Source organism: Scylla paramamosain, chromosome 4 (assembly GCF_035594125.1).
Source record: "Scylla paramamosain isolate STU-SP2022 chromosome 4, ASM3559412v1, whole genome shotgun sequence".
NCBI classification, from domain to species: domain Eukaryota; kingdom Metazoa; phylum Arthropoda; class Malacostraca; order Decapoda; family Portunidae; genus Scylla; species Scylla paramamosain.
Genome location: NC_087154.1, coordinates 1,284,173 through 1,297,785, shown reverse-complemented (window position 1 = coordinate 1,297,785; position 13,613 = coordinate 1,284,173). Strand labels below are relative to the sequence as shown.

General features: G+C 38.6%; 1 pseudogene; it reads left to right on the top strand.

The window, feature by feature from the left end:
* LOC135098213 (glutamate receptor ionotropic, kainate 2-like) overlaps positions 1–13,191 on the top strand; it is a 49,343-nt pseudogene extending 36,152 nt beyond the window's left edge.
* Positions 13,192–13,613: the final 422 nt, after the last annotated feature.

Genomic DNA, 13,613 nt, shown 5'->3' with positions numbered 1-13,613 from the left:
CTCTCTCTCTCTCTCTCTCTCTCTCTCTGACAGAGGATGACTCCTTGGTTTAGCGAGTGCGATGCTTCATTCCCTCGCTGGACATTAAGCCACAGACAAAAGTATAATGGAGATAATAATACTATGTGACATATCACGAAGACATAAGAATAGAGCGTCATAGTTTAGGGAACAAACCAATGTTAAGGGTATCTTAACAAATACTTAAAAAAAGGATGCATTAGAATAATGGGATGGCAGGGCAACCTATGGTAAATGAAGCCAGAAGAGACAGAAAACTTGGTGGAGGGATAAGGGGAGGCTCTTGCTCTTCGCTCCACTCTTACAGGCATGGGGTGGTTTATTGAGCAATAAATTCATCACCGTGATCAGTCATTTGTAGTATAAATATTGTGTATTGTGAGAGCTCATGGCAGTCACCCGTCCTCTCTCAGAAAGCTGACCTGGCTATCGGCGACTTAACCATCACCTATGAGAGGGAGCAGGAAGTGGACTTCCACCATGCCTTGGATGAACCTTGGTGGGTGGATTCGGGTTGTGGTGAGGCATCGTCTTTTAGCCCACCACAAGTACTACCGATACTCTATTCTTTGTTGCAGGCCTTGAAATTTGATCTTTTTAATTTCACAAGAAGAAATTGCATTTACAGAAATATGACATTTCATAATAAAGTAAAACATAGAACAAAAAAGCTAACCAATGTAACGCAATTACTTTATCGGTTTTATATTAATAATAATAATTATTATAATAATAATAATAATGACAATAATAATAATAATAATAATAATAATAATAATAATAATAATAATAATAATAATAATTATCATCATTTTCATCATCATCATCATCATCATCTTCATTATTACAATGTATTATCATTATTATTTTTACTATAATACTGATTCCTTAGTACTCAAATACAGCTTCGGTCGATTTCTGATAAGTGTATGCTCTCTCTCTCTCTCTCTCTCTCTCTCTCTCTCTCTCTCTCTCTCTCTCTCTCTCTCTCTCTCTCTCTCTCTCTCTCTCTCTCTCTCTCTCTCTCTCTCTCTCTCTCTCTCTCTCTCTCTCTCTCTCTCTCTCTCTCTCTCTCTCTCTCTCTCTCTCCACCCACCCACCCACCCAGGCATTACCATACTGTACCGGAAGCCCACCAAGAAGCCTCCCAATCTGTTCAGCTTCCTCTCACCGGTCTCGCTGGACGTGTGGCTCTACATGGCCACGGCCTACCTGGGCGTTTCCCTCCTCTTGTTTGTGCTGGCAAGGTCAGGAGCATCCTAAGTATTTATTTGAGGAAAACTGGATTTCACTCTGTGTGTGTGTGTGTGTGTGTGTGTGTGTGTGTGTGTGTGTGAAGAAGGCAAGATAAGTAAGTACGTTTCAAAAGTAAAGAATAGCTGATTGTGGGATGTGTATTACTACGTAGTTTTATGTGTACATAAAGATGTGTGTGTGTGTGTGTGTGTGTGTGTGTGTGTGTGTGTGTGTGTGTGTATGTCTGTGTGACATGGTAGGTTCATTTACTATTTCTCGATGTGTGATCCTCAAATCATGGGTATACTTCCATGCATCATAAATTATGTCATAACGTGTCTCGTTCCCCGAAACAAACTTTTGCAGCAACAACTCCGACAATTCAACGTCCATGGGATTGTATCACCTTCCTCAACATATACTGTACACACCTTTAAATCACAATTGAGCATTCCATCAGCCTCCTGTGCTCACGCATATATGTATTGTTGTCAGATATTAATATAGTACTTCATTGTGTGTGTGTGTGTGTGTGTGTGTGTGTGTGTGTGTGTGTGTGTGTGTGTGTGTGTGTGTGTCTGTGTGTGTGAGTGTGTTTATATTAGCGCTTGTCACAAGGTTACTAACTCACGGAATGCAAACGCTGTTTTTTGCTGCGTCCCAACAGATTCTCTCCTTATGAGTGGTCAAACCCTCACCCCTGCGACACCACCCCTGAAAAACTGGACAACGGATTTTCCCTCCTCAACTGCCTCTGGTTTTGTATTGGTTCCTTGATGCAACAAGGAGGAGACTTGCTGCCAAGGTAAGACATCTCTATAAGAGTGTCTGTAGAGTGCCTGCTGCTCACCATATTTCTTTCTTAATTACCACCATCTTCATAATAAGCTTTCTCATCCTTCACACCAGACGCCAGGTGATGATATCGTCTGTCAGTTGGTCAGATTTCTCCATCCGTTGTTTTCTGCATATAGTCTCTGTCGGTTAATATCTTCAAGTGCTGTCGTTCCTCCTTTCACGTTACTTTGTACACAGTCTAGCCGTTTTATTTATTTATTTTCTGAATCTTCCTGTCGGTCTCTTTCCTGCAGGCTGCCTCCCTAAATACTTACCTCTTACTTACAAATAATACCTCCCCAAATACTGTAATATCTATTTCTTTCCATTCTTTATGCATGCCCAAACTATCTCAGGTTGTTCGTTTCTGTAACCTTAATAATTGGTTCTATCTCCAGGTGATTTGTTGTTCTCTCATTCCTTACTTTGTGCCATCTTATGACTCCCAGTGAATTCTTAATGTCTTCATTTCTGCAGCTCCGACCATGGATTTTATTTTCTTAGCCTTTTTCCACATCTCCACACTACTACTGGTCTTAGTGTAGTTGTGCATATAATCGTCTTGCATTTAATGGGAATATTCTCATCTTTTGATAGTGGGTATAAGTTGTTTAGATTGACGTTAGATTTTTGTTTTCTGTCGGTTGTCCCTGTCTTGTTTGTTATCTTGTGTGAACGACACTCCCAGCAGACTAAAATTGTCAACATGTTTCAGATGGTCATTATGTATGTATATGTTAGATTCTTATCTCTTTCTGTTTACGCTCATGACCTCAGTTTTCTTGGCAGTTATCTTCACTCCTCTCCTCTCGTTATTGCACTATCTGCCTGTCTCGCCCTGCAGGTCTGCGAGGTTTTCTGTTATGATTACCGGAAGGAAAATTGGGCCTTTTCTATCGCTTGTAGTATTTATTAACTGTATTTCATTATGCTTCACTCATATCCTCTTGCGCACTTTTAAGTGAATAGAATGTATTAGTATTTCAGTAATTTCAACAGCTTAGGGATTATATTAACATTTTAATAATTTCAGCAGTCTTGTCATATTAATAATTTTATCATTTAAAATATCAACAACCCTGCATTAGGTCTGCAGTCTCAACTGCCTAGTCTATTAGTTGAATCGGCTTTGTAAAATCAAAGATTTCGCAGTGCCCAAGATCAAAGAAAATGCTGTTAATTACTAAGTGACCAGCTAAATTATCTATTTCAGCCTTCTTTTTCTATCCTGTTGTTTATCCTTGTATTCTCACTTGTCCTCCTCCTCCTCCTCCTCCTCCTCCTCCTCCTCATCATCATCATCATCATCATCATCATCATCATCATCATCATCACCTTCATCCTCCTCATCATCAGTATTTCACTTTTTGTGTGCAAGTAGAGTGAATATACTGTATACATAGTTTATATGTGAACGTGGTAATGGATGCACGCATATTGTATTGTAATACAATATGTATTCAAGGGAAACGAGTAAGTTTCTTTAATATGTTTTTTATATGTATGATCTTATTGTTTTAGTATAAGTTGTTCACTGCCACGTCTGCTCTCTTTGTATGTAGCAAAAGTCTCTTTCAGAGCTTCGTCCTAACAGTGTCCTCATTCTACATTACACAGATAGCAAGATAGGTAGATAGGTAGATTGACTGAATGATTGACTGATTGAAACATAGATAAAATATACTGATTGATATATAGATCGACAGGTAGATAATCTACTAATTATAATTAAACGCCAATAACGTCAAGTCTCTCTCTCTCTCTCTCTCTCTCTCTCTCTCTCTCTCTCTCTCTCTCTCTCTCTCTCTCTCTCTCTCTCTCTCTCTCTCTCTCTCTCTCTCTCTCTCTCTCTCTCTCTCTGTGTGTGTGTGTGTGTGTGTGTGTGTGTGTGTGTGTGTGTTTGTATGTGTGTGTGTTCAAGAGCTGTATCAACCCGCATCGTGGCTGGCATCTGGTGGTTCTTCACGCTCATCATGATCTCCTCTTACACTGCCAACCTCGCCGCATTCCTCACCGTGGAGCGCATGGAATCGCCCATTGAGTCGGCAGAGGATTTGGCCAAGCAAACGAAAATTAAATACGGCTCGCTTTACGGTGGCTCCACCTGGAACTTTTTTAGGTGAGGAACTACTGCTGGGAGAGAGAGAGAGAGAGAGAGAGAGAGAGAGAGAGAGAGAGAGAGAGAGAGAGAGAGAGAGAGAGAGAGAGAGAGAGTTGTAATATTAGTTAAAAACAACCTGAAACAAAGATTTAAATGAGAGCTAAGGATGAAGAGTAATCAATTGGTAAAAAGTAATTTCAGTCCTCCAAAATACTGAAATGTATCTTCGGCTAATAAATTTAATGGAGTAGAGTAAAAACATCTCCCATTCTTACGGGCGTTGTGGTTCAGCACTTCGAAGCTGCCCGTGTACCAGCGAATGTTCACCTTCATGGAGTCCCAAAACCCAACGGTGTATACGAAGTCCAACGAGGAGGGAGTAAAGAGAGTGCAGAAGAGCGACGGCCAGTACGCCCTACATGATGGAGTCATCGAGCATTGAGTACATCACGGAGCGCTACTGTGACTTGACGCAGGTGGGAGGTCCACTCGATTCCAAGAGCTACGGCATCGCCCTTCCGCCAGGTAAGTGTTGAATGGCAGGCGGGGTAGGGGAGGAACGGGCTACACACGTAAAGCATTAAATAACATTAGGGCAGTTACTTGTAATTCATTTTAGAAAAATGGTAATACATGTTTTTTTTTTTTTTTTTTTTTTTTTTATGTAGGAGGGACACTGACCAAGGGCAACAAAAATCCAATAAAAAAATGCCCACTGAAATGCCAGTCCCATAAAAGGGTCCAAAGCGGTAGTCAAAAATTGAAACCTCCCTCTTGAAGGAATTCAAGTCATAGGAAGGTGGAAATACAGAAGCAGGCAGAGAGTTCCAGAGTTTACCAGAGAAAGGGATGAATGATTAAGAATACTGGTTAACTCTTGCGTTAGAGAGGTTAGAGCGTTATTGGAGATATTTTTTTGGCTAGATCCCAGAAGGGAGTTAGATCTTGAAAGGTTTTGACACTTTCTGTTAATGAAGGAGTTTTTGGCTAGTTGGAGAACAGACTTGGCATGGTTCCGGGCAGAAATTTAAAGTGCATGAGATTCTGGTGATGGAAGGGCTTAAGTACCTTTTGTGAGCCACCTCTCTATCATGTAAAGCACAAGAACAAGCTGTGTTAAACCAAGGTTTGGAAGTTTTAGGTCGAGAAAAAGAGTGAGGAATGTACGCCTCCATGCCAGACACTATCACCTCTGTTATGCGCTCACCACACAAAGATGGGTCTCTGACACGGAAGCAGTAGTCATTCCAAGGAAAATCAGCAAATTTCCTCCTCAGATCCCCCCAACTAGCAGAGGCAAAACGCCAGAGGCACCTTCGCTTAGGGGGATCCTGAGGAGGGATTGGAGCGATAGGACAAGATAAAGATATGAAATTGTGATCGAAGGAGCCCAACGGAGAAAGGGTGACAGCATAAGCAGAAGGATTGGAGGTCAGGAAAAGGTCAAGAATGTTGGGCGTATCTCGAAAACGGTCAGGAATACGAGTAGGGTGTTGCACCAATTGCTCTAGATCGTGGAGGATAGCAAAGTTTGAAGGCTAGTTCACCAGGATGGTCAGTGAAGGGAGAGGAAAGTCAGAGCTGGTGGTGAACATTGAAGTCTCCAAGAATGGAGATCTCTGCAAAAGGGAAGAGGGTCAGAATGTGCTCCACTTTGGAAGTTAAGTAGTCAAAGAATTTCTTATAGTCAGAGGAGTTAGGTGAGAGGTATATAGCATAGATAAATTTAGTTTGAGAGTGACTCTGTAGTCGTAGCCAGATGGTGGAAAATTCAGAAGATTCAAGAGCGTGGGCACGAGAGCAGGTTAAGTCATTGCGCACATAAACGCAACATCCAGCTTTGGTTCGAAAATGAGGATAGAGAAAGTGGGAGGGAACAGAAAAGGGGCTACTGTCAGTTGCCTCAGACACCTGAGTTTCAGTGAGGAAAAGAAGATGAGGTTTAGAAGAGGAGAGGTGGTGTTCTACAGATTGAAAATTAGATCTTAGACCGTGATCTAATTTTCAATGTGAAGCAGATGGCTTGAGCCACAGCCGATAGTCTTTAGCCAGTGACTCGCAACGCACTCATCTTGTCCAGCACACTTCCAGCCTGCTGAGCCTTGCGAATTGTCTTTGTATATGTGTAGTTACTGACTGCACGTCGTCTTCACCAAATTGAAGTTACTGGCATGTAAGGAAGGAGAGAATAACATTTGCCCCAAACCGAAGATACTAATATCATACCCTCATTTCATGCTAAATTTCCTGACTAGATGCATAAACGTAGCTCTATTAGTTTACTGGAAGGCAAAGCTATGAGGAAAAAAACTCCGAAAATAGACAACAGACAGACGCTAGATATGCGGTGGCTTGCATCCAAAACATTATGAACGGAAGGTTTTGTGTGGTGAGGTAACTCTTTCGTAATCCTAGCCAATAGTATATGGTCTTGTTGTTGCATCCCCATGGCACGATAATATACCCCGAGTTGATTGGTCAAGGTTTCTACAGTGTGCGGTCCTGCGCCGCGCCAAAAACATCAAAAGTAGTTGTCGAACAGGAAAGTTGGTCCACAAATTTTACGTGCGTAAGTTATATTGAATTTCAGTTATATATTTTTTGCGTTAATTTTCGATGATATATATATATATATATATATATATATATATATATATATATATATATATATATATATATATATATATATATATATATATATATATATATATATATATATATATATATATATATATATATATATATATATATATATATATATATATATATATATATATATATATATATATATATATCATCTTGGCGGTAGACATAGAGTAGTACATTCTTCTCAAATATGAGAAACTTTTTAATACCTAATGTATAATTCAAAATCAATGTTTTACTGGAATTAATTAAATTTGCGCTAGGATTTTATTGTTGCAACATGGCAGTGTTATTGTGGGACTTCATGTGGCTGTGTGTAAGTCTGTGTGCTAGCCGCAGCATGCGTGGTATTTTTATTACACCCACAGTTACCTTGCTGACACAGGAAATGCACATCATCATCGATCACTACATCTTCCCCCTATCGTATATAATATTGTATACGTGATGTAAGTATTTAAGCCATTGCAATTAACAGACAACATATGATAGGCTGTTAAATGGCTAAGATGCAAATGATTATTTTAGCAGCATAGAATAAGCTATATTTGTTTAATAGTACTCGTGAGAAAAATGGTGTACATTGTGAACACTGCTATGCGTGCCAGGCTCCCCTTACCGCACGCTGATCAACGCGGCCGTACTGAAGTTGCAGGAGGCAGGAGTCCTTCACGGACTAAAGCGCAGATGGTGGAAGGAGAAGAGAGGCGGGGGCACTTGCCAGGTAACCCTTATCCCACACACACTCACACACACACACACACACACACACACACACACACACACACACACACACACACACACACACACACACACACTTCATCTGTTATTAATCTACGAAATATCACCGGTAGATTGTGCCTGACGCCTATGACTGTATGCCAGACTGCCTGGAGCAGAGTTTTCATTTAGTAGAAGCTGATACCATGATGACATCTTATGCGACACCGTTTGCTTGTCTGCATGATGAATGACTTGACTGGAGAACTTACCACACCCGAGACACATTCTCTCTCTCTCTCTCTCTCTCTCTCTCTCTCTCTCTCTCTCTCTCTCTCTCTCTCTCTCTCTCTCTCTCTCTCTCTCTCTCTCTCTCTCTCTCTCTCTCTCTCTCTCTCTCTCTCTCGTCTTCTGAATGGCACACGTACATTGATCAAATGTTATTGGAGACTCCAATAAAGTGATAAATTCTTATCTCTCATGAAACATCCGTGAGGGTATAGGTCTTTTTACGAATAATGAGTGACAGTAGACTTTTTTGCCATGATGACTGGCAATTGAAAGTTTGACACCCCACCAAAGTTTCGGTAACAACTTCTGCGAGCCTTCTAGGCTTCCAAGATTTGTGAATGTTTGCACCCTTCGCCTTGTGCATGTATAGTGAAGATGATGTTGAATTATTATTGCCTCGGTCTCATGTGTCGCATAGCTGACAGATCAGAACTGACATGACCCAGTAGTGTAATTTTTGCAAATGTTTAAGTTTGTTTGTAGGTTTGTTTATTTGTTTTCTTCTATATACTGACTCCTTACACAGGGTCGCCTTATACGAACGCTATCTCGGAGGCCATCCTTAGTCTGCAGGAGAAGGGCAAACTGCAAGCACTCACGACGCTGTGGTGGAGGAGGAAAAAGGGAGGGGGGCAGTGTAAAGTAAGCGTGGCTCCTTTGATTCAAGTTTAGCCGTAGTTTAATTACCAGCATAATAAGTAAATTAACCACTTCAGAGATAAAAATCCTACTCATTTTTTTTCTTTTTGCTATATGTTGTTAACGAGAGTAGGCTCATTGCGCGTCTACATTTCACAATAACTGGATTTTTTTGTTACATGTATTGTAAAACATATGCATTCAGTGATTCTAAACGATCTTGGAAATATCGCAGCAACAAAGAAGAGCCTAAACTCGTGCTAAACACCTCAGGGAAAACTAATGCACCTATCACTGTGTATACAATTGGTGTCATTAACTATCCATTAAACGCTTCCCGATAAATTAATGTTAACCTTGAATATACCTACTGCACCCCTTACTCCATGCACCACTCTAGCTCACTTCACTGATATGGAATGGTATTATACATATATTTCAGTTATTTTTTTCTTTCAGTGAGCGATGTTTGGGCACATAATAGCGGGCGTGAACTTAGTAGGTTGTTGTGCGAGTATGTAAAGGATACTAAGGGCAACAGGAGCTTTAAACTCTTCTGCGCCTTACTCTTTAATATCCCTGCTGAGCTGTGTTGCCTTCCGTGACGTGTTAGCCTGTTGTCCTCACCGATAGTTTTAAAAGAACGGAAGATCAAACGAAAGAAGGAGACAGCAGACCTACACACTCGGCAGCACCTAAGCACTTTAAACGTACAATCCGTGGTCATTATCAATATCTATCTTGCTCCTGAAATCATTCGATGTTTGTGTATTTAACACGTTCTTGCTGATTTTATTCCACTTGCTTACAACCGTGTACATGAATATGGCTTTACCAATTTCTTTTTTATATCTGATTTTATTTAGCTTATAAACATTCACACACGTTCTAATGAATTTCGTGACTAAAAGAACCTGATTTGTATTTCCTTTTAAAACCTACATGAAATACCTATTTCATATTATCACGTACCTGATGTCTTTCCATGGAATGTGGTTTGAGATATTTGAATGCCATAATAAAGTTTTTTTTTTTCAGTTCATAGATTATCTCAGTCATTTTTCTTTCCAGTGGTTCTATAATATACTACATAAGTTTCTAATGATCATCTCCCGTATAAATAAACGACCATTGCGAACAATAGGTTTAACCAGTAACATAGAGGACTGGAGCTTAATTTAGACTATATTTTCTACTGGTAACTTAAACACAACATGGTGTACGCCACCTGAGAGCTTCTAACAGCCGTTTCATGAGACATTCGTGAACTGCACCCTAAACCCGAATCCCGAACGTCGAGAGATCTCTCGCAGATGAGTCGTGCGGATCCGTCAAACCTGAGTCACCTGGCTGTCGCCAGGAGGGTTGTCAGAACAAATTAGTTTTAAGAAAGAGAGAGAAAGGAATCGGTTCTTAAATGGAATAGTAGATGAGTTGAATGGACTCAGCAATCAAATTATTAATTCTACATCATTAGGAAGATTTAAAACAAGGTTAGACAAATTTATGGATGGGGGATGATAGGAGGAAATATTTCATACAAGGACTACCGCGTGTAGCCCTGATGGCTTCTTGCAGCTTCCCTTATTATTATTTTTTATTTTTATTTTACGTTTTTATGTTCTTGTTATATACGCTATTCTAAAAAAAAATGGCATTGTGTTGAGAACTTTTCTTTTCTCTAATGATATATTTCATAATCACACACATTCCTAAAGTTATTAATCTTTCTTGCCATAAATGTGAGGATAATACCTTTCCAAACAAAATTCTCAATCGCTTTCGGAAGGTGTCGATCTGACAACGATTCTGGCCTAAAGTGTTAGTGTTTAAGGGCGAGCGCAGGAGATAATAGCTTTTGAGCATTAGCGTGTTTGATATGTCGCCGGTTCGGCATTCGTGATTCTGCCTGTTAACTAAAATGTTTAGTGCGGGCGCTCTTAGCGGTGATGGTGAACTGATGACTTAAGACGTCCCATTCTCACGGTCATGTCATTAGCGTTCAATCGATGTACGAGTAGAAATTGTGCACCATACTACTCGTAAGATAAATATTGCAGCGATGCACTGCAAAAGTAAATATAATCTTAATAGCTTGTTTATTAAGTAGGGAAAATTCAGTTTTATTCATTTGGCAGTCTGCAAACAGGAATGTTACATTTACCCGTTAGCACGCGAGAGTTGTGTTATTAGTGCTACTGGTATAAAAAAAAAAATAAGGAAACTAGCTATGCTTTACTGATAACATCTCAGATCAGTGTAATACGATAATGTGCTCAGAAGATATATACGTTTTTTAAGAGGGACTACTAAATGTAGGTGCGAAACAATTTAACCTTTTCTTTGTGGATTAAATAAAGACAAGAACAAATACAGTCAAGCATTTCTGACAGCGCGAAATCTCTTAAGACACTAACATGAAAAGATAGTCTCGATCACAGTGCTCAGCCTGTTCCCAAGGGGATGGTCACCACGAAATACTCTTCATGTATTCATATTTTTGGATGATCTAACTTAAGTAACTCTTCTGTTTCTTTTACAAATTCCAACACTCTACCTTCCCATCTCTTTAGGTATCCTCTTATACCACTTGCTTATTATAATTTATCATGTGCAGTCATTTGAACCCATAAGTTAATGATAATACAATCAGGTTGCGTTCAGCGTTGTGTCACCACATATACGTTTTTTTCATACACTTAATGCTCGAAATTAAGACTTTAGAAATGTACAAGTAGGTTGTATCTGACGTAAAGACAAAATGTGCATGATTGCTCTGCCTTCACATAGCAATTCTTGCATGACTTTCAAAATGCATGTACGTACATTAGAGTTTGTAAGATGGCAAGATTCTTGTCTGCCACTTTTCACCGTCTGCATGAAGCTACGCTTTATTTTTTTTTATTACACGCTCACCACACACTAGTATAGTATATATATATATATATATATATATATATATATATATATATATATATATATATATATATATATATATATATATATATATATATATATATATATATATATATATATATATTGTAAAACACATAATTTATATTTTAAAAGTGAACAATTTGTTACATGCCTTGTACGTACTGTACATACATTAAATGTTACAATTAAGTAATATCTATTAATTCGTCATGAAAACCTAATTATATTGTTGAAATACCTGTAATTGTAGAGACAGTAAAGAAAATTACGTATCTTAATCATTATTGCTCATCAGATAATATTTAGCAGCTCTCTCATCTCACTCTCTCTCTCTCTCTCTCTCTCTCTCTCTCTCTCTCTCTCTCTCTCTCTCTCTCTCTCTCTCTCTCTCTCTCTCTCTCTCTCTCCCTCTCTCTCGTTATATATGAATACACCAGTTTGCCGTGAACATCTGGCATCCCTTGCTTTCACTCTGCTTCTCTGTTTCTCGTGGATGCGCTCTTGGCAGAATGACGAATCCAAGAGCTCTTCAAAGGCCAATGCGCTCGGCCTGAACAACGTCGGCGGTGTGTTCGTGGTGCTTCTGGCCGGCATGGGTCTCGCCTCGGTGGTCGCCGTGTGCGAGTTCGTGTGGAAGTCAAGAAAACTGGCCACGGAAGAACACGTAAGTGTCTACGTGTGGGCTCCAGTTCGAAAAGAAGATGTGTAGCCTATTCATCGTCCGTGTCCTGGGATCTTGTGACTGTGCTGTCCTGTCCGTTGTTTTCTTCTTCTTGACTGGAAAAGAAGAGGAAGAAAAAAGAAAAAAAAAAAAAAAGAGCCGTTACTGTGCCGCCCATAAACCTAAAACATATAATCTTAATTGAAATCTTAGGGTTCACTATGCTTCTTTTATTTTACATCATTGAGTTCTAAGGCGTGTGTACGCCCTTCAATTATATGATTAGATATGTATAACAAACATCATATTCAAGAAATATAATACAGAAAGATAATATATGAATTAAGATTTTTAAATATCCTTGTATTGAGTTTAGAATATTCAGTTTCTGAATAACGGTAAGGTGTAATATGAAGTGAATGAACTATTTTTTAAGGCATATCTAGTACAGGTCTATAAACTACTAACAAATGATACTAAAACAAAGTAAAGGAGTATTTGAAACAATTAAATAGATAGATAAATAGATATACTTATTGATAAATAGTGATAGATAGATAAGCAGAGATACACAGATCGATATTCAAAAAGAATATATATATATATATATATATATATATATATATATATATATATATATATATATATATATATATATATATATATATATATATATATATATATATATATATATATATATTGTGGTAAATGGAGCATACATTTGGGAACTTTTCAATACCTTCCTTTTTCTTTTTGTTACTCCAACTGGACAGTACCTGTAGGCAAGTAACACGTAATCACTCGCTCATTTACTATCCCCAGGCTTCCGTTTGGACAGAGATGAGTAAGGAACTCAAGTTCGCGCTCTCCTGTGACTCGTCTTCGAAGCCAATGAGGAAGAAACTGTCTGACCACGAGAACGGACCTTCGTACCTCTCCATGAACAATACTTTCGGTTCCACATTCACCGCCTCCCACTATTCCTTCCTGTCCAAGGAGCCCATATCTTGACAACTTCAGGTATTTCATCAGCAGGATTGGCAGTTCTATGCCACAAACATATTGGTGTCTAATCTCAAGGTGATGTCACCATCGTTGCCAACACATGATACATTATATTCTATATACCCGGTTCTTCAAACCGTTTACCTGCTTCACACTTGTATATTGGTAAGAGACTTACATTGCAATATATAAAATCAACATACTAATAACCTTATATATATATATATATATATATATATATATATATATATATATATATATATATATATATATATATATATATATATATATATATATATATATATATATATATATATATATATATATATATATATATATATATATATATATATATATATATATATATATATATATATATATATATATCCGATCTTTGTGACTGAATGACGGGTAGCGGTGTTAGTGAGGACGCTCATTGGCTGCTTGGCTCACCACAGCCACGAGGCATCCAGATGATGGGAGAATCTGTAGGTCACTTCTATTCAATTGGTGGTCGGT